General features: G+C 51.9%; 1 long non-coding RNA gene across 3 annotated transcripts in view; it reads right to left on the bottom strand.

Moving 5' to 3' along the window:
* Positions 1–10,203: 10,203 nt before the first annotated feature.
* The window catches only part of Gm33292, a 22,402-nt gene continuing 11,891 nt past the window's right edge, over positions 10,204–20,714 (bottom strand). The window contains exons 4-5 of one of the 3 annotated variants that reach the window (XR_878346.3): positions 16,308–16,517; positions 10,204–10,245 (exon numbers count right to left, since the gene is read on the bottom strand). This is a non-coding gene — a long non-coding RNA (predicted gene, 33292). Of the gene's footprint in view, positions 10,246–16,263; positions 16,579–20,714 lie in introns of those variants that run through there. The other 2 variants (XR_878347.3, XR_003947911.1) reach the window with 2 other exon arrangements.

Here is a 20,714-nt window from a genome sequence, read left to right as displayed (position 1 = left end):
CAGCACGTAGCCTGTCTCCCACCACCAGGAAGGTAGAGAGAACGGTAGGTATAGATTGTTGTGTCAATTCAATGACACTAGGGATTGGAGTTATCTCTGCATATCATAGGTAAATCCTATGTGCTCTCCAAGTTTCTAGCAGAGAGGTATGGCTCCTGTATGCCTGCTGAAGCCTGGCCAGGCCGGAGTGGCCAGCATAGAACTGTCTGTCCTCACTCTGCCTTCTTGGCATGTGTCAGGCTTTGAGTCCAGTCTGATGGCAGGAAGGGAGTAGACCCTTCTCTCACCCACACAGCAAAGGGCAGGGCATGGAAAAGCACACTGTTTCAGATCTGGCTCCTACAAGTTGAGAAGACCCCCACCCCACCCCACCCCATCCTTGTCTCGACTCCTGGGATCCTACAAGTTGTTGGGAGCATGTGGAATCTCTTCCTTTGGCTGGCATCAGAGCAATCTTTCTTTTCCCCCAGGATCAGATTCCTGGGCAATTTTAATTCCCAGGGGTAAGGTGGTCTTTTTGTTTTAAGAGTCTCAATGGAGCCTAATGGAGGGCCGTAGGTCTCCTTCACCCCTCCCAAAGGCAGAGACAAGCCCTTGGGCTCTGTACTTCCACTTTGAAAGGAGGAAGAGAGACGGGGTGTGGCAGGGAACCTTGGGGGTTTCTTCAATATATCTAGAAAGCCTTAGTGGGTTCTCAGGAGGTATCTGTGAGTTCAGGTGAGGAAGAAGGGTTGGGGGTGTGGGAGGGATGGGAGGAGTGAAAGGGGACACAATGCCCCCTCCCCCAGAATCCAATGATGTAGCCTCTTTATAGGTATGCTCTGGATGAGCTCTGTGTGTGTGTGTGTGCAGGGGGGGGGGTGTCCCCCTCCCTCCCTTCCCTCCCTCACTTAGGCCTCCACATAGTCACAGAGGATCCGTTACTCACTGCACCACAGTCTCCTCACTGTGAAGTGTTTCACGCATTTGATCCTGGCTCAGTCATGAGCCATCTACCTTCTACTTAAACTTAAATCAGCAGAGGCAGGATGATTCTGGTGAGTTTGGGGCCAACCTGGTCTACATAGTGAGTTTGGGGCCAACCTGGTCTATACAATGAGTTTCAAGCCAGCCAGGAAATACACAGTGACAAAGAGACAAGTGACATGTCCCTTGATCTCCATGCTCTTTTAGGAGAAGGAGCAGAGAGGAACAGGAGGATGGCTTAAGAAACCCCCAGGCTGTCTTTGAGGACAGCATCTCTGCATCAGCATCAGCCGGCCCAATGGGCACAGGGGTGGCTGTGAGCCGATGTTTGATGCAATGGAATTTGAGAGGAGCCTGACATCAGAGCCTCTGTGGGATGAGAGGCCATTCAGCTGTGACTCAGACAGGCCCGTGAGGCTGACTGTACTCCTGAGTGAGCTTTCGTGAGTCACTTCCTGTTGGAGCCCAAATCATCCCCCCCAAAAGATATGCTGGAGTTTCAACCCCCTTACCTCAGAATGTGACTTGATTTGGGCTATGCAACAGTAAAGAAGTTTGGTTGCTCAGTCCAACGTGACATAGAGACAGAGGCCAGAGGATGCAGGAATTGAAGGGATGCAGACTCCAGAATGACAAGACTTCCAGAAACACAGGGAGGAAGGAGAAAAGTAGGGGACAGGTTCCTGGCAGCAGCCAGGGCTCTCCTGAGCCCCTGCTCTCAGAAATGTGGCTGAGGGTCTGTTTTAAGCACCCAGTAGGTGCTATGTGGCACCAGACTCTCAAGGATGGATGTGTAGTCATCTGGGAGGATGGCCCTGTTAGGAAGGTTAACAGAGTTAATACAGTGCAGTCTTCCTGTAAGGGGATGGTGGGGTCATCGCTCTGGGTCTCACAGGAGTCACGAGAAAGGTGTTTAACTGAATGAACAGGGAGGTAGCAAGGGAGCTGTGGCAACCCGAAAAGGAAAAAGGACCTTGAGGGTGGCCGTGGGAGGGGGTGTGGCTTGACTTCAGAGGATGGCTGAGAAGAGGGCCTTCCTCATAGCTATGAGTTCCCTTCAGAGTGTCAGCTTTGCTTCTCACTCTGACCTTCCCAGTTCCCCTAGGCTTTAGGAGGGACCCAGGGAGGTGGGGGTTCTGTCTGGGGGTGTGGGGTGCTGAAGCTGTGCTGCCTGCTACAGACCCATGGGTTGAGAGGCTTGGTGGGGGTGGCTAGGCAGACCCCACCTCTCCCTTCCCTTCTTGCCAAGGCTAGCCTCAAACTTGAACCAGTCACAAGACATATCCAGACCACCACCCAGATCTCTATAGGCCATTGTTCAACTTGATTGAAAGAAAACAAACCATCTCACGTCCAGAATTCTTTTTTCTCCTCCCCTCCTCCCTCTTTCCCTCCCTTCCTCCTTCCCTGCCTTCCTCCTATTGTCCCTCCCTCCCTCCCTCCCTCCCTCCCTCCCTCCCTCCCTCCTTCCCTCCCTCCCTCCTTCATGCCTCTCCCCCTCCTTCTTGTTACTAGGTTTTGAACCTACAGTCTTATCCACAGCAGACAAATTACTTTCTCATCAAGCTACATCTCTAGCCTTCTTTTTAGTTAGTTGTTGGTTTGTTTCTCCCTTTTTCTTTCCATCTGTCTGAGACAGGTTCTCAAGGAGCCTAGACTGGCCTCAAACTCCCTAAAACCAAAGGATCCTCACCTCTACCTTCTAAAATGCCTGGATTACAACTTTGTCCCATGCCTGATTCTCTCTCTCTCTCTCTCTCTCTCTCTCTCTCTCTCTCTTGTTTTGAGAAGGTCTCACTACTTTGACCTCACTCTGTAGTCAGGTTGTCCTGGATTTATAGTCCTCCAGCTTTAGACTCCCCAGTAGGGAGGGTTACAGAGCTGTATAATCCTTTTCTCTCCTCTTCCTCACCCTCTTTCCCCACTCATTCCCTCTTCTCATGTCTCATCTTTCTCATTCCCATCAGCCATCTCTCCTCATATACTTTCTTCTCTTTTTCTGACCATGGTTTAAGTTTTGTTTCTCTTATATTTGGTAGCCGAACACCTTCATTTCTGATATGGACTTTCTGTTATCCCTTGTGATGGTCTAATACTGACTGTCAGTTTGACAGGATCTAGGACCACCTTAGAGACAAATCGATGGGCATGTCTATGAGGGTATTTCCAGGAAGGGTTGACTTGGTTGGAAAGACCCACCCTAACTGTAGGTGACACTGGACTGGGGCCATGGACTTCAAATGGGGGAAAAGATGAGCACCCCAGTCCTCCCAGTGGGAGCAATGCAATGTGAGCAGCTGCCGGTCATTCATGTTGCCATGACGACCCTGCCATGAAGGACCATGAACCAAAGCAAACCCCTCTTTGAATTGCTGTTCTAGGTACTTTGTCAAAGAAGAAAGCATCAAACAAACCCTGCCTGCTGGGTAATACGTTTTTCTCGATCAGGATTTTAGCTCTTCTTGTTAACATTAGATGGTCTTTGTATTTGTTTTGATTTCTTGAGACACAGGTGTACACTGTAGTCCAGGCTGTCCGAGAACTCACTATAAAGCCCAGGTTCACCTCAAACTCAAAGCAATCCTCCTGCCTTGGTCGTGTGTGTGTGTGTGTGTGTGTGTGTGTGTGTGTGTGTGTGTGTGTGTGTGAGATTACAGGGATGAGCTATTATGTCTGGCTTAGATGGTCTTTTTAGGAAAATAAATCTCTGGGGCCAGGGAGTGTTTGCTTGGCACGTAGTCCTCCCAGAACTAAGGCAGAGGCAGGAGGATCAGAAGCCCATAAGCCCATGGTCATCCTTGGCTACACTAGGAATTTGAGGCCTGGTGAGTCTGGGGAATGTGAGACCCTGTGTGTGTCTGTGAGTTGGGGGAGACTGAGAAGAGACACACTGTAGTCATGTGACTCTCTTCAGGGTCACTTCTGTCCCTGCTTTCCACATAAATTAAAATTAAATTTCATCAATCCTATTAAAAATCTTCAGTTAGAGTCCTTCTTATAACGATATTAATTTCTATCAGTTTGTCTCTAAACTTCTATCTGCATCAATACAAAATGAGATTTCTGAGAATGGCCATTCATTAATATTAATAATGCTTGATTTCTTTCTTTCTTTTATTTATTTTCTTTAAAGACAGAGTGCCACTGTGCAACTCAGGCCAGCCTCAAACTCCAGGTCTTCTAGCTGACTCCCATATGCTGGAAGGACTACAGGAGTGTAATACCATGTTGTCCAGCATATAGCGTGATCCAGTACCCAGTGTTATCCAGAACCCAGCATCATCCGGCACATAGCACCCAGGGTCTTCACCTGGGAGCTGAGACTCATTCTTACTTTATTTTAAAACTTCTTCCTTGTACTTCCCTGCATTGCTGGGGGATAGGAGTAGTCTTTAAAACCAGCAGGCAGCATGTGGCCAGTACAAGGCATCAAGTGTGTGTGTGTGTGTGTGTGTGTGTGGTCTGTGTGTTTTTAAAGTATGAGAGGTAGAAATCTTCTCAATGATATAGTGTTTGTTGATGTATTATTTCATCCTCAAATATTTATTAGTGTCAAGTGCTGACCAGACAAAGGCAGTTCCATGAAACTCAAGGTAGTATAATGCACCAACCCTTCCCCACAACTGTTTAAGGCCGGTGTCATCCCTAGAAGAGAAGACAGCAAATCTGATTGTGCCTGCTCCTAAAGCCCTCTCTGGCCTCTGCAGGGGTTTCCTGGGGCACTTACACAAGGGTAGAAGGTTCTAGAAAGGAAGGGTTGGTGCCCGGGCTCCGCCTCCTCCTCAGTAATGAATCTGGCAGAAAGGAAGTGGGTATCACATGGAGAGTTAGGGGGGCTGCAGCGGCACCTGGGGAGATGGAGAGTTAGGGGGGCTGCAGTGGCACCTGGGGAGATGGAGAGTTAGGGGGGCTGCAGTGGCACCTGGGGAGATGGAGAGTTAGGGACCTGCAGTGGCACCTGGGGCCAGGGCCTGAAAATGGCAGGCAGTATACTGAGGACTAGGGTCCTGAAGGGAAGTTGAAGAGAGAACCCAGGGCTGCCAGGTTTCTTCAGTGTCTCATGGGAATCTTGTCCCCGGATTCCAGAGTAGGAGAGAATGACAGAGCATGGGGACTGCTGGTCTGGGACTCCTGGGAGTGTGTGTGTGGGACCCAGACATCCCTCCTGTTGTTTTCAGTTTCTATGCATGGAGCTGGAGAGGCTACATACATACATGCATGCATACATACATACATACATACATACATACATACATACATACACACATACATACATATCAGAGGCCCCTCTGCAGGCCACACCCAGTTTTTGCTTAGCATCAGGCCCTGCCCCTAAGGACCAAGAGATGTGGGTATCCAGGGTATGGACTAGAGTTGAGGGACAACACACAAAGCCAACAAATCCCTAGAGGCAATGAGAGAGCAAGGCTGGAAAGGATGTGCTCTTGCTCTTGTCTGCTGCAGCCAGTGTGCTTGTGTGCGTGCACACACACACACACACACACACACACACACACACACACACTTACTGGGTAATGGCTTTGGGACAGCAGGAACTATCTGCAGCATTAGAGGCAGCCCTGGTAGGTGGGGCAACCTGAGAGATGGGGGCTGTTGCTGCTTAGTCTTGGTCTTGGGACTCCCACAGAAAGAGATAGATGCTTGTAGATTAGGACCTACCTGGAACTGAAGGAATCTGGAGTGTGGGAGGGGGCTACAGAGGGCTGGGTGAGGGAGTGCCGCTCTAGCCCCCTGCCTCTTCTGTTTCAGGGTCTGTAAATGGGCAGATAACTGGGGGGAACTGACTCAGGACCTGGTAGCCTAGCTCCTGCTTGACCTTGGGCTGTTTCTCCACAGCCACAGGGTGCAACATCCAGTGACTAGAAAGAGGCAGAGGGAGATGAAGAGGCACAAGAGGACCCAGAAAGATGAACTGGGGTGGCAGGCTTGCATTACTTGGTTAATCCCTCTAGGGTGGGCCTGGCAGTGTTGAGGGGTAGTGCTCAGAGGAGGGCCTGGGTCAGGAAAATAGATCCCCCCCCATCCCTGCCTGTTATCTCCCAAATCTGGATCTTGAAGCGTCAAGCTGAGGGTTGAGACTGCAGTTTCCTTTCTGCCCCCAGTTCTTTAGTCATCTGGGAAAAGATGACGGAGTAGAACCTTTGGGTCATCAAGTCCACGTTGGGTAGGGCTGGTCCCTGGGTCCCTGGTGTTCTGCTCCCGGGCCTGGCTAGGCCTAGCATCTTCCTTGAGGGCTCTTAGCTTCTGAGTCATGCCCATTACCCTGACAATAAAGCCAGGCAGCGTGACTCCGGCAGCAGCCCGGCAGCAGCGGAGCGTCCTGCCCACCTGCAGGCACACCCAGATTGCATTTACTGAAATAAATTGCTGGAGAATATAAATCCTGTGCGCATGATTAATGGGAGGCAGGGAGGGAGGCTGGCAGCCGCCATGAGGAGGAGCCCCTGGGAACAGAGTGACACTCCAGGCACAGAGCCAACACAGATGCAGGGCCTCCCTCCCGGAAGGGGATCTAGCAACTGTGCTTCCAACCGCTAGGGTCACTGTGGAGCACTACAAGAGACCCTGTACAGGGGAGCTGGCCCTAAGACTAAAGCCAGCCCCGGCCTGGCTCACCATCAAGGATGCAGAGGAGCCCACCATGGGAACAGCTTGGAGCTGGAATAGATCTCCTGCCTATTGGGGGGTCCTGAATGCCTGTGTGTGGAAGGGGGTAGTAAAGAGAAGGTCTCAGGGAGAGGTAAGAGGGCATCAAGGATCTGGTCAGCTGTTAAGTCTATCAGCAAACCTCTTAAGGTCCCTCCAACCTCAGGCCCCACATCTGTTCAGTGAAGTTAAGCCCAGACCTCCGTACGTCACTAGAGGTTCAACAGTGTCCCCTATGCAAAATCCCCATGAAGTTGCTGGCCACATAGGCCACCATCTCAGACAGCAAATGTCGGGATTGCACATCTGTACCACCATATCCAACTTTTTTTTAAAAAGCACTTTCTGCATATTTATTTATTTATTTATTTATTTATTGTATGTAAGTACACTGTCTTCAGACACCCCAGGAGGGGGCGTCAGATCTCATTATGGATGGTTGTGAGCCACCATGTGGTTGCTGGGATTTGAACTCAGGACCTTCGGAAGAGTGGTCAGTACTCTTAACGGCTGAGCCATCTCTCCAGCCCCCACCACACCCAGCTTACAAATATTTTAAAAAACAAACAAACAAACAAACAAACCTACATTTTAAAGGGCTGGATAAATGGCTGAGTGCATAACCATAACTGCCTCCAAGCCCAAGCACCAGACTTCAATCCCTGAGCTCTACATGGTCAAAGGAAAGAATTGACATCTGCAACTTGTCCTCTGCCCTGTACACACTTAAGTTCACAGATAAAAGCAAAAGCCAACAAAACAAACACAACTAAAAATGTAACTTTTTTTTTTTTTTAAATTCGGGAGCTGTTTGTCCCGGATGGTTTCCAGGTGGAATCTCTACTCAAGATTAAGAAAGCCAGGAGTCCTGGTCTGCAGAGACTGTTCTCTTTGCAGGCTCTGACCTCCAGCCCGGGTGGCCCAGGCCTAAGCATTAACGCATCTTATGAGTCTGAACGAAGAGAGCATGGGAACAGTTGGTCCATGGAAGCCTGGGATGGGCTGAGGCTCAGCAGCTGTGGCCATGACCAGAACGGACCAAACCAGACCCTGACCAGCAGTGATCTTTGTGCTTGCCAAGAGGCTGAGACTTCCGCAGATAGGGGACTCAGGGAAAGAGTGGAAACCTGGCCTGACAGGCTCAGTGGTGGGACCTTCGCCACACTGTAGCCCACTCCGCTGTGGAAGCCTGGCGGCGGGCCTGGAACCACTGGGTAGGAGAAGGAAAGGGTCGCCCTGAGGGGCTCAGGGACCCTGGGTTGCTCAGAGGCTTTGATCCTCCCGCCACAGACCTTCCTCCTGTAGGCGGCCGTAGGGGGATTTGTAGGCGCGGGGCGCCTCCTGGTGGCTCTTTGTGAGAGATGCAGACCTATAACGAGGGCTTGGGAAATCCTGTGCCTTAAGGCACACAGAACGGGAGGTGGGAGGTGGGGTGCGTTTCAGAAGCCCCTCCTTCAATGCCACCTCCCCTTCAGGAGACTCCTTCAGACCTACGCAGCAGAAGGGGGCATCTTCTCTGTTTTGAGACCTGGGACTCCTTTTCTGCGCTCCAGTACCCCAACACTGGACTTTATCCCCAAATCACCCTCTTCCGGGTCAAGTGTAGCTCTGCGGGGGTGGAGGGCAGCTTGCTGAGTTGTAGGAGACATTTTCTGGTTTTCCTCTGTCTCGGGGAGTATTGAGGCTAACAGTTACGCACCACCACATTCGTTTTATGAGGAACCGGAGAACCCAGGGCTTTGAGCATGCTGGCAACCACTCTGCCCATTGAGATGCATCCTCAATCCTGGCACGATGCCTTGTTCAACAAGTCTTAAGGGCTGTGACTATGTGACATCAGAGGACTGCACCAAATAGGTTGCACCCAGGAAGCTGGGATATGCTGGGCTGGGGCAACAGGCAGTACGGATCAATAGTGGTAGCTGGTCCCTAGGTCTTCACTCTATCCTAGACCTAGGATAAGCGCCACCTTCCTCCTTCCCCCTACTCCACCCTTCCTCATCCCTGACCCCCTCCACCTCACCCTGGCCTTTTTAGTTTTGCCTGGCCATCCGTGCTCCGGAGGCTCCCAGCTTTGGCTCTCCTGCACGAATGTGCCCTGACAGGCGTGGAGAACAGACTGAGGGCATCAAAGCAGAGGGCTGGAATTCCGGGTGACCCCTGTGACCTCATAAATCATTTATTTATACTGCTTACTTCACTGAGCTTCATAGGGGGCCCATTTTAAAGACCAGTACACTGAGGCTCAGAGAGATGGATGCTTTCCCAGATCTGAAGGGGAACCACTGGGAGGCCCCACTGAAGAGAGAGATGATACTTGCTGTGACTTGCTCCAGGGTTCAAGTTGGTTACACGGACAGTGTGGGATCTGGGGGAAATAAAATAGCATTCACGTATAATGTTTATTGAACTTGCCTATTCTAGAAGGCCCAGCAAGGCTGTCACATGCCCTGCTTGAGTCACAGCACAGGGATGGAGCAGCAGTGGGGAAGGCAGGCTCAGGATGCCAGGGAGGCTGGAAAGCAGAGAGAACATTTCCCCCTGGGCCTCTCTGGAGCCCAGCACCTTCCCTTTTGTTCTGATAGCCTCTGTCTGTGCCCCACTGACTTCAAACCTTGCTCCCTACTTGGGTCCGAGAGACTGTCCCCGAGTCAACCCCTCAGGGATCAGCTATGGGCAGCAGGTGTCTACTGAGGAGGGATCATGAGGTGCTTGTCCTAGGCACTGGCTTGTGGGAACAGGGCTCCCTCCCCTCCAGTCCACAGCCAAGGTCACTTCTGTTAGGACTGCCAGGCTCACCCAGTGTCATTTCAGAACTAAGTAGAGGGACCTCAAAGGACCAGCCATGACCCCCTGCCTCCCGGTGTCATTCTCCAGAGGTCTAAGGCTTCAGTGGCCACCAGGAGTCTAGATACCCCTGGTGGCCAACCTGCTCGTCCTGCCCCTTCATGCCCTGTAAGAACCCAGTCTCCTCCCCTGGGGCTTTCTGCTCCCCAAGTCCTGTCTGTTTACCTTCCCTCCTCTTTCTGCTACCTCTCTGCCCTGGGCTCTGTCCCCTTGTCTTTCGGACACTGTCCTTCTGTCACAGTGCTCCTCCCTTGGGTGTCTTTTACCAGCCCCTTCTCCAGGTCCCTTAGGAACCTCCCCCATCCCATGGCTCTCTTAGTACCCAGTCCTTTCCAGGCTTTCTTCTCCCTGTTTTGCAGAGGCGGCAGCGTGTCCCCACCAACCCCGGCCAGGCCTAATATCTTAATGCAAGGCCATTACTCACCGAGCGTCCAGGCAGGGCAGGCCTTTCCCCTCCTCGTTTGTCATCCAGAGTGAAGCCTCTGCGCTGTTCCTCTGGGACCAGATTAAGGGACTGACAGGCTAGATGAGCAAATTTAGTTGCAGCACGCCCCTGCCCCCTCACTCCTCCAGCCTCAGCCTCCCATGCTTTGGGTCCTCAGACTGTGGCTCCAGCTTTCGGTAAAAAGGCTGGGGACAGATATAGCTCTGTTTCTGTTCCTCCAGGGCCTAGCAAGGGGTGAGGCTTACAGGCCCGTGCTTCTGAGGAGGAGAGGAGACAATCCGGGTCTACAGTGGTCTGGACTTCTGCGGCTTGGTGAGCATCTACGATAAAAATGTGACTAATGCTGGTGGTCCTTAGAGCCCGCCAGCCCTGTCTGAAGCTTGGAATCCATTCCTGTAATCTTTACAGTGCCATGTGAAAGGTATTGTTACTATGCCCACTTTACACAGGCTCAGAGAGGCTGTGTGACTTGGCTAGGGTCACACAGTGAAATCTACCTATTAGGCTTCGTGCTTGGTACCTTTGTCAGTTTCAGAGGGCCTAGGGTGCCACCACTTTACACAGATCTAGAGCCTTCGCAGTGGCTTTACCCCACCATAGTCCTACCCTTCCTTCCTGATGGTTGCTCTTGCTTCTATACCACTGGCCAAAGCCAGTCATGGAAGCAGAAGTGTGAGTGAGTTCCCTAACCTGGCCTGTCTTACCATCCTGCTGCATCTGATGGTTCACATCCTCATGGAGGGTTCTTAATCTGAAATGCACTGTCCAGTGCAACTAAGTATCCTTTTCATTCCTCTGCCACTGGGTAGAACCTGCTGCCTGGACCCCAGGAACTGGAACCCAGAGCCCAGAGCTGAAAGCCAAAGGTTGCCTCCATGTGAGGAGTGGGGAAGGAGCCAGGAAGTCCACCTGGAGCCTTTCTGTTGCTGTCTGGACACCAACTCTTTCCACTTTCCCCATCATCCTAGTTCCCATAGTAACCACCAGTTTGCTGTCTCCTAGCAACTAAGTGGTCCTTAGAGGAGGAGGCAGAGCAGTGGAGTGACTGACATTTAAGGCCAGAGCATTTGAGTTCAAATCCAGGCCAGGGTGGGATTGTAGCTGTTGAAGGTCTTTGGCCAGCCACTTACCCTCCCTGGACCTCTGCTTTCCCATCTGTGAAATGGGGAGGCTATTGCTCAAGGATCAGTCATTTAGCTAAGAATCCGAAATGATAAAGGGCTACCCAAAGGTGGGGACTGAGTGAAAGAGGGCCAGCTTGTAAGCACTAGAACCTGGCAGAAACGCAATGATCTATAGTGTGGGTTCCAGGCAGGAGCCCCTGGGTGCTGGAGTCTCTTCCGTGGAGCACCCCTAGTTTGTCCCGCCCCACTTGGGCTCTCTGGACCTTTAGTTCATACAGTTGTGTATGGCAGTCATGACCATCCTCAGGCAGAGGCATTTACCCCACTCAACGTTTAGGGATGAATTCTCAGAAGTCAGGGGTGGGGGTGGGGGTCTCGGGGAGGGAAAGATAACACACTTCCGGTTGGGAAATTAGCTGCGCTTTCTGGCTCCTCTGCCCTTGTGAAGGAGGAGGGGAATGATGTCAAAGAGAATGGTTCCGGCAGAGGGGTGTGTAGGCCAGCAATGGGTGCCCTGGCAGGGGCGCAGTTAGTTGAGGCGATGTGTCTCCAGCCCTGGTTCTTAGAGCCTGGTTCTCAGCCAGCCCCTGGGGGTCCCTGGCCCCAGGTCCTCACGGTGCAGGGGGAAGGGAAGGTTGAGTGGGACATTGACATACATTCACACATCGCTGAGTCTCCCGCACCAGCTTAGGTGAGCCCTATGAGCGGCCCTCCAGTCTGAGCCTACCCCCACCTTGCCCAGCCCCCCTCCCAGGGGCCAGGCCCGAGGTCGCTGCGGCAGCTCGGGCCGCCTGATTCAATTAACTAATTCCCGACAAGACAGATGTGCAATTCTGCGTCGCCTGCCATTAGGTGGAGATGAAGCACCCAGCGGGGAGGGGGGGGGGCTGCGGGAGCGGGGCAGTGACGTCACGGTCCAAAGGCTGATGTCACGGGGGGCCCGGTTCAGTGTCCCTCAGAGACCTAGTAGGCCCGTATGCATCACTCTTGTGAGCTAGTGCCTGTTTTCTACACAAGTCTAGGTCTCAGGGCCTCTGGAATTTACAATGGGTCGGGTCCATGATTGGGCCCAACCGGACTGACACCTAAGGGTGTCTCTCACCACCCTGAGCCATCGAATTTGCTGCAGTTCCCACTCAACCCACACCACCACCCACCCCAGTATCTCTTACTTAGGGTAGTGTTTTCTGTGGACACATGCTGGTTACCCAAGGGAGAGGAGTGTGTGTGTGTGTGTGTGTGTATACATCGAGGCATGCACACACGTGTGTACACGGGCCTATACCTGTAAAGGGGGGGCATACACGAGTATGCCAAGGCCCCTCCCCAGCCACATGTGAGCCTTGAGTCTTACTGGGCTAGAACTATGGAGGCGCTTGCTTTGCAAACGCCTCAAGGAGGAAGTCCAGCTTTCCTTGGCCAGACTCTAAGGAACATTAGCGCCCAGGTTGGGGAAGGGGCAGGAGAGGGGGAAGGGAGCCTTGTCAAGGACACCAGCAAGGAAAGGGAGGAAAAAAAAAATGAAGTGGAAGAAATAAAATCAAAAGGCTTTTAAGGCTGCTCTCCCCAAGCAGTTGATGTCTTGGCTGCGATTGCCGGCAATGAAATATTGTGCTCTCTGATCGCTTAATGCACAGAGCCCAGCAGCCCCCTCCCCACGCCTGTGGCAGTGGCTCCCCTCCCCCTCCGCAGCCTCCTCCTCCTCCCCTCCCTCCCCCAACAACGCAGCCTCCTTGCTCTTATAAGGGCCCAGGGCATGAGATAGGGTGCAGTTTCCTACTGCCTAGGACCAGCCCTGGAATGCCACAGCTTGTTAGAGACGCTGCCCCATAGCCTGGACAGGAGAGAGGTACTCAGCTCCAGGCTAAGGCACCAGGGCCCTCTCCCTGCAGTGTGCTGGATTAAGGGAATTTTTAAAAGATGTGAGGACACACCTTCAACCAGACGAAAAAGGGGTTCGGGATCCCATTTGTGGCACATAGGGGATCCCCACCTACAGAGCCCTTAGGTTGAGACCCTTGGGCACTGTTGAGTAGATGGGTGACGGGGTGGGTGGATGGCTGAAAGGTGTCTGGTCTGATTCTCCATCTATAGTCACAATGGAGCCCAGTTGGAAGACCTGGCTTTAAGCCTCAACTCTTCCTCTCAACTCCTGTCACTTTCTGGCCATATGACCTTGAGCAAGCACGGTGCCTCGTGCCTAGGTTCCACATCAGGAAGGATGGAGAAAATAATAGAAATGCCTCATAGGGTTATGGAGGATTAAAAGAGGAAAATATATGCAAAGTGCTTAGCACAGGAGGGGCCTGTAAGTGGGGGTAATTATCTCTGTAATCTCCCCAATAGCTCCACCTCCCCTTGCTGGACTATGAGGCTTCAGGCTGGAGCAGGCAGAGAGGTGGGGGAGTGCCTGCAGCTCCTTCTCTTCCCATCCTCCTCAGCTCTCCCACCCCACCCTACCCTCAGGCAACTGTTCACTCTGTGAGCCTTTCTGTCAGGGCCGCCAAATTGGCCAAATCTCCGTAATGCTAAAAAATTGGTCCATTAGCTGGCAGGGAACATTGACAGCGTGAGTATGACTGCTGTAGCATCCAGGGGTGGATGGTGAGGGTGGTGGGGGTACCAGGGCTTCTTCAGGGAAGCCAGCCAGGTGTGAATGTGAATGTGTGTGTGTGTGTGTGTGTGTGTGTGAACATATGTGTGTGTGTGAACATATGTGTGTGTGAACATATGTGTGTGTGAACATATGTGTGTGTGAACATATGTGTGTGTGAACATATGTGTGTGTGTGTGTGTGTGTGTGTGTGTGTGCATGCGTCCCCGACACAGTATGCCTGACATGCTTCCGATGCTTCCGTTACATTGCCTTGTATATATCCCATAGTTCTCTCCCTGTTGGGATTCCCATGTAACTGATGAGGAGGCGGAGGCTCAGAGACAAGGAGAGCTCCAACTCAGCACGTGTTGCCAAGGACCCCTTTCCTAGTCTCAGATGCCACTGGTTTACAAGAGGCCCTACTGCAGATTTCAGTGTCCCCCAAATGCACCCTGAGCTGTTTCCCCAGGTCTGCACCTTGCTCTGAAGCCCGTCTCCTAGCCCTGTCCTTCCCGGGGGGGGGGGGAGGCACTTACTAGACACAATACCTACCCTGGGCCATTGCCTGGCCTCCATCAGTGGTTCTCTGCTTTCCCTTCCTCTTCTGGATCTCGGCAAATCAAGGGAGATCTTATTGTTCCCATTTTCAGATGAAGACAACAAGCCTTACCGAGACCAAGTAGCCTGTTCACAGCTAATAAATGGTGGTGCTGGGATATCAACTAGAACATTCTCATCTGAGGTGTCAGTCAGTTTTCCCCAGGGATGGAGAGCTCCTTTGACTGGCAGTTCCAACCCACCCGAGGGGGGCTTTAATCCTAAGAAGCTTTTCACTCATTCTTTCCATCCATGTGACACACTGAGACCCTTCCTTGCTCACAGCCCAAGCTGCTGCACACAACAGAGGCATCTCTTGCCCCATGCAGAGACCCAGGGAGTCCCCTGCCTCTTCCCTCCAGTCTTGGATCACTTACCTCTAAGACCATAGAGCTAGCATGATGGACAGGAGGATGCACAGGTTGTCATCCCTGCCTTTAAGAGGGGAGTGCCTGCTGGTGGGCTTCAGGACCCCTGATCCTTCCTCTACCATCCCTCAAGTCTCACAAACACTCCCACCCCAGTACTTTCAAAAACAACCAAAAACAAAACTAAACCAAACCAAACCAAAAAACCCCATACTACTAACGATGTGATTAGACGCTGAAGATGTGACTGCTCTCATGAGCCTCCCTAATACTACATCCTAATACTACACTGTACTGACTAATACACCAGCATCAATGGAACCCAGGGACAGATCGGGCTGAGGAGAGAAAGCTGGCAGGTTGGAAGAAAGGAGCTCCCTTGATTTGCCGAGATTGGAGGAGGGTACCACCAGGGAAGGCAGAGAAGAACCACTAATGGAGGCCAGGCAATGGTCCACTGTAGGTACTGTGTCTAGAAAGTGCCTCCTCCCAGGAAGGACAGGGCTAGGAGAAGACCTGGGGAAACAGCTCAGGGTGCATTTGCGTTATCTATCCTGTATCTTTGGTTATTGCCTGACTGGGCTGTTGCATACCCTCTGACCTCACTGTCTATTATGGACTGACTGACAGCGCTCCCTCCCACTTGATAGGCTGAAACCACAGCACTGATGATCTTACTGGAGAGTGATCAGATATGAGAGAGGATCCCTAACGATGGGACATGAATGGGCTTGCCTTACTTCTCTGCTCTCTTCCATGTGGGGATGGAGCAGGAAGACTGCCATCCACAAACAGGAATGGGTCCTCACCAGAACCTGACCATGCCAGATCCCTGACCCATATATACTTCCAGCCTCCCAAACTTGAGAATCTCAGGCCCACCCCGTTAGTTACGACAATCCCAACTAGACATGGTGTTCATCCTCAGTATGGCCACCACTAGTGATTGGTGCCTCCTAGAGCTGGTCATGGCTCACAAGATGTGGGACTTGGGGCTGTCTGGCCTCCACAGTACTGGAGACAAGACTGGAATTCAGGACTGAGGAAATGATTCAGTTGTCAAATCAACTGAAAAGGAATCCTTTTCTCTAGAACCCATGTTCAAAACAAAAAACAAAAACAGGCAGAGCAGTGCATGCTTGTAAATCCCAGCATTTTATGTGTCTGAATGTTATGTGCATGAATGTTTTGTCTGAATGCAGGTGAGCCATGTGCTTGCCCAGCACCTGCGAGGATTGGAAGAGGATGTTGGATGGTTGGGAGCCACTATGTAAATGCTAAGGATTGAACCCCAGTTCTCTGGAAGAGCAACAAGTGCTCTTAACCACTGAGCCGACTCCACTCCCTTAGCTTGAGTCTCACTGGCTTTCTTGGACCTATTCCTCCCATGTAGCTCTGGCGAAGTACAGCCAGGGGAGGGCTGGGAGCAAGGCTGTTAAGCACTTATTAGAGTGACAAGAGACTGTCTGCTAAGGAAACTGAACTAAGTACCAGGCACACCTCCATCTCTGCTGCTTCCTAATGCACTGATCCTACCCTCTCTTTTCCTTTCTCTTTGCCATGGCCCAGGCCTCTGGACTGACAGTGGTTCTATGTAGCAATTATGACTTCAAACTCCCGGGTCAAGCAGTTCAGACTCAAGTCCTGCCTTGGTGGCTTTAAGTAAGCTCCTAGGTTGCAAAGCTTGGTTTATTCACCTGAGAAATTAGACCACGGAGGTCTTACTCTGAGGATTCGATGAGATCAGATAGTGCTGGGTACCACGTGGGTCCTGATGGTGATGGTGGCATTGCCAGCACTGGTGATGGGATAGCAATGATGTGATTTCGATGCCCATAGTAGAGATGACGATGAATTCCACAAAGGCAAGGATAATAGATGAGCTGATGGTGGTCCTGATGTTGGTGCTAATGATGGTGGAGAAAGGGATGATGAAGATACAGATGGAGTGATGTTATCCAGTGCACACTGAGAGAAGAGAATAGACAGATAGGAAGTGGGGGGGAGCAGGACAAGAAACACAGAGGTGTGGTTCAGTTGGTCTTGGGTCTGCCTCCTCTACTGCTGAGATCTATGTGCTGTTAACCCACCATCTCCAGTCATCCCAGGAGAAGGCAGGGGACCTTCTGCTTTCTAGCCTGACTCTGGCTGGGTAAATGTCTAGGCTTGTCTGGTTATAGCCAGTGCCAAGTCCTGACTATTCTGCTCCAAGGGGCCTGTCAGCCAGTAACCCCCTAACGGTAGAGTCTAGAGTGACAAGCATGGATTGACGGCTGGTGGCAGGTATTGTCATGCATCTCAGGGCTGTGTCCTTTCCCACAGGGCTCCAAGGATAGTAAGGGTAGGACTAGGGAACTCTGTGGGGGGGGGCAAGTTTGGGGCTGGATGGGTAGGCATATTGGTCTGATGCTTTTGGGTTTTGGGGTCTGTCCAGTTCAAATCCTGTCCTTCTAGGGACTGGCTCTCTCTTCCTCTCTCCTGGGATAATGGTGGCATCTCCACAGGAGCTGTTGTTTTTGCAAGTTGAACAGCCAGCAAAACACCTGCATGGAGGAGACTCTCAGGTTGGTGCTGACTTCATCATCATGGCCTTTGTTAGCTGTGCAGGCTCCACAGGCCTTGATCTGGACTACACTCAGGATGCTCATAGGCTGGACCAGAGGCCAGACCCGGGCCTTCTGGAAGGCTAGCTGGGCTCAGTAGTTCACCCTCTGACTCCTGCATGTGCCAGGCACCTAGCTCTCTATTGCCTCTACCTCCTGGCTCCCCCCTGTGCCCTCTCCACAGCCTGGCAAGGGCTCTGACGTGTGAAATAAAAAGGCATTTTAATTACCTCTCAGCAAAACAGCAATTAGAGAGAATCACAGCACAACAGCATCCCCCCCCTCTCCGCTCCCCGCACCAGGTCCGCCTCCTGCCCTTCTCTCCAGTCTCCATCCAGCATCCAGCGCGATGAGGCTAGATGTCGTGGGAAGTCCTCCAGTCCAGCTCAGTACCTCTGTTTCCTGCACCCTAAGAGGGAGTCGGTGCTAGGGGTTAGGACTAAAGAGTGTAAGAGGCTGCCTAGGAAAAGCCGCTAAAGCCAAGGGCAGTGGGCTTTGTACTTGCATCTTAGAGATAGTGAATACCCAACTCACTGAGGTCCAGGTGGGTACCATGGTCTGTATATGTGTTCCTGACGCCCTAGTACCAGCTGGTGCCTGTGCGCTGTGACCAGCACATGAAACATATGGTGTGCTAGCAGCCTCTCAGCTACCTGGGTCAGCATAACCTCAGGAAGACAACACTGCACTGGGCAGGCAGCACATTTCCCTCAACAGGCTTTTAAAATAATTGCCTGTAACCCTGAGCTGTGGCTCTCTGCCCACTGGCCAGCCCCACCCCAAGGCTCTGCTGCAGGGGTCACATCTCTGTCCATCTGCACAGTCTGGGGTTCCTATGCTTCGTCTGCAGGGAGGTGGGGTGGACTGGCGGGGGGTGTCCCTATGGGTGGCCCGAGGCTGGGGGGCGGCGGGTGGTGGGTGGCTGATTGAAGTGGTAATTGCAGGCAGCAGGCCCTAGCTAATGCATGTTATGATTAAGCCCATTACTGAGGGAGGCAGCTCAAGCGTGGGGGCGGGGGCGGGAAGTGGGGGAGGTGACCATGGGGGTGACTGACAGCTTTTCTCATGGGGGAGGGAGCAGGTGGCCATTGCTTCCTCTGCATCTCACCTCTCTCCCCAGAACTGCTTTGCCTAGAGTGGCAAAGAGAGGCATACTGCCCTGACACGTGTGTCTATCTATCCTCCACCTAGGGCTTTAAGCCCCGCTCAGATGTCTAGAGGCCAGCCTGCATATGTGAGCCGCAATTCCTGGCCATTAATCTTTGGGTTCTTTTGTTTGTTTGTTTTTTGTTTTTGTTTTTGTTTTTCTGAGACAGGGTTTCTCTGTATAGCCCTGGCTGTCCTGGAACTCACTTTGTAGACCAGGCTGGCCTCAAACTCAGAAATCTGCCTGCCTCTGCCTCCGGAGTGCTGGGATTAAAGGCGTGTGCCACCACCGCCTGGTGAATCTTGGGGTTCTTGATGCTGGGAGGCCCCTCAGCCTCAGTGCTGGGGGCGTTGTCCTTGGGTTGCACGGTCAGACTGGCAGTAGCTAGATGGGCATCAGGGTCCCATTCGCCTCATCAGGTATTACAGATGTCAGTCCTTGGAGCCACATGCCAAATGACTTGGGAACGGTGGACCAGCTTGCCGGTCTTCTGTCATGTGAGCATGGAATCTGACCTGTTTGTCTAGGGAGAGTGTATTTTAGGGTTTTCATTGAACAGAGTAGTTACATGATTTTCCCAAGAACAGACAGCAAGACCTAGACCAGACCCAGGGTAACTCTTGCATCTAGGCCAGGCTGCATATCGGCTGTGTGGCTTTGTGGAACTTGAGGTATCTTGGTTGTATTCTCTGTAAAATCAGGGAATCGTGGTGCCTACTCCTGGGACCACTCTGAGGACTGAAGGATATAACTTAGCCATAGAGTTCAGAGCCTGTCTTAGTTAGGCTTCTGCTACTGTGATAAACACAATGGCCAAAAGCAACCCAGGACCACTTGCCCGCAATGGGCTGGGCCTTCCCATGTCAGCCATTAATCAAGAAAATGTCCCACAGACTTCAATCCAAGGGAAGCATTTTCTCAATTGAAGTTCTTTCTTCCCAGATGACCCCCCCGCCCCCGTGTGTGTTCCAAGTTGACAAACAAAGAAAACCCAAACAACTTAACCAGGTCAGATTGGTGCTGGGTGCTCATGGGTTAGCATTGGCTTTGACCTTGGACTCATCCTTGTGACAGGATTCGATGGGGCCATCAAGATTCTAGACCTCTAGAGTCCTGAAATTCAATCACATGTCTGGGTACTATTGTGAAAAGGCTTTGAAAATTCAGTGAGGATTCCAATGAGTTGACCTCAAAATGGGGGATATTGTTAGGGTGAATTGACCTAGCACATGAGCCTCTTAGAGCAGAATATTCTCTTGGTTCTTCAAGGTGATCCTGCAGATGTTCAGATTAGTTGTGAAGTGGGTTCCCCATTGTTGGCTTCAGAGATGGGAATGCTGATAAGGAGTGCAGGTGACCCCGGAGCTAAAAGCACCCCTCGATGGACAGCAAGTCCAGGGCAGAAACCTGAAACATCCGGCTACAAGGAACAGAATTCTGCCCCACCAGTGAGCAGGGTAAAAGCCCCTGAGCCTCAGGGGTGGGTGACAGCTGAGGTTGACACCTTGATCTAAGTCTAGTGGGACACTGAGCACAAAAAATATAGTTAGCCACACCTAGGCCAGGAACAAAGAGACTGTGAAGGAGTCCAGCTGTGTTCTGATGGCTGTTTTGGGTAGCGTTGATAGATAGCAATAGCAAATGAAAACCTCTGTTGGCAACAGTGGCAGAGACCTGGGATCTCTCTCCAGGAGGGGCTTTGGAACCAAGCTGATGGCAGACCCAGATGTGATGGGTTTTCTAAGCTGTTGGCTAACTGTGAAGCCAGAGAGCTTGCTTCAGGGGCCAGTGGTGGAGGAAGGCTGAGCAGGAACTTACTGCCACGGCTCTATGCTCAGAGATCAGCCTGGAACCGGGGCCAGCCTGGAATCCTGCCTCTTGTTTACAGAGGATACTGTAAACATGACACCCTTGCCAAGGCCCATTCCAGTCTACACCTGGATGGGTGGGTGCAGGGCACATAGCTAGGCATGGATATTCGTGGCATTACAAAGGTGCCCCTTTGGGCCCTGAGCTCTGCCCTGGTTCCCCATCCATTTTACCAAGTCTCTGCCTTCCCCAGACACACAGAGACATTCTAGAAGGCCCTACCCAGGGCCAGAGCCAGGCACAGCCACCTAAGACTCCATGTCCCCTCCCCTCTGCAGGCTCTCTTTCCTAAAAGGAACAATTAGTGGCTCAGCTTTAATTATCTAACAATCCCCTTCAGCTCCAATCACTTGAAATGATGATGAAGTGCAGGGGGAGGGGACTTGGAGACCCTTTGAGCAGAGGGAGATTCTGCTTGGGTCCCTCTGGCTTCTTTCTTGCAGTAATGGGCAGTAGCTATGGTGATCCTGGCAGGAAAGGGGTGC

The sequence above is a fragment of the Mus musculus genome, chromosome 1, assembly GCF_000001635.26.
Source record: "Mus musculus strain C57BL/6J chromosome 1, GRCm38.p6 C57BL/6J".
In the NCBI taxonomy this organism is placed as follows: domain Eukaryota; kingdom Metazoa; phylum Chordata; class Mammalia; order Rodentia; family Muridae; genus Mus; species Mus musculus.
Note: the sequence above shows the minus strand (reverse complement) of the source record. Positions and strands in the feature narration are given on the sequence as shown.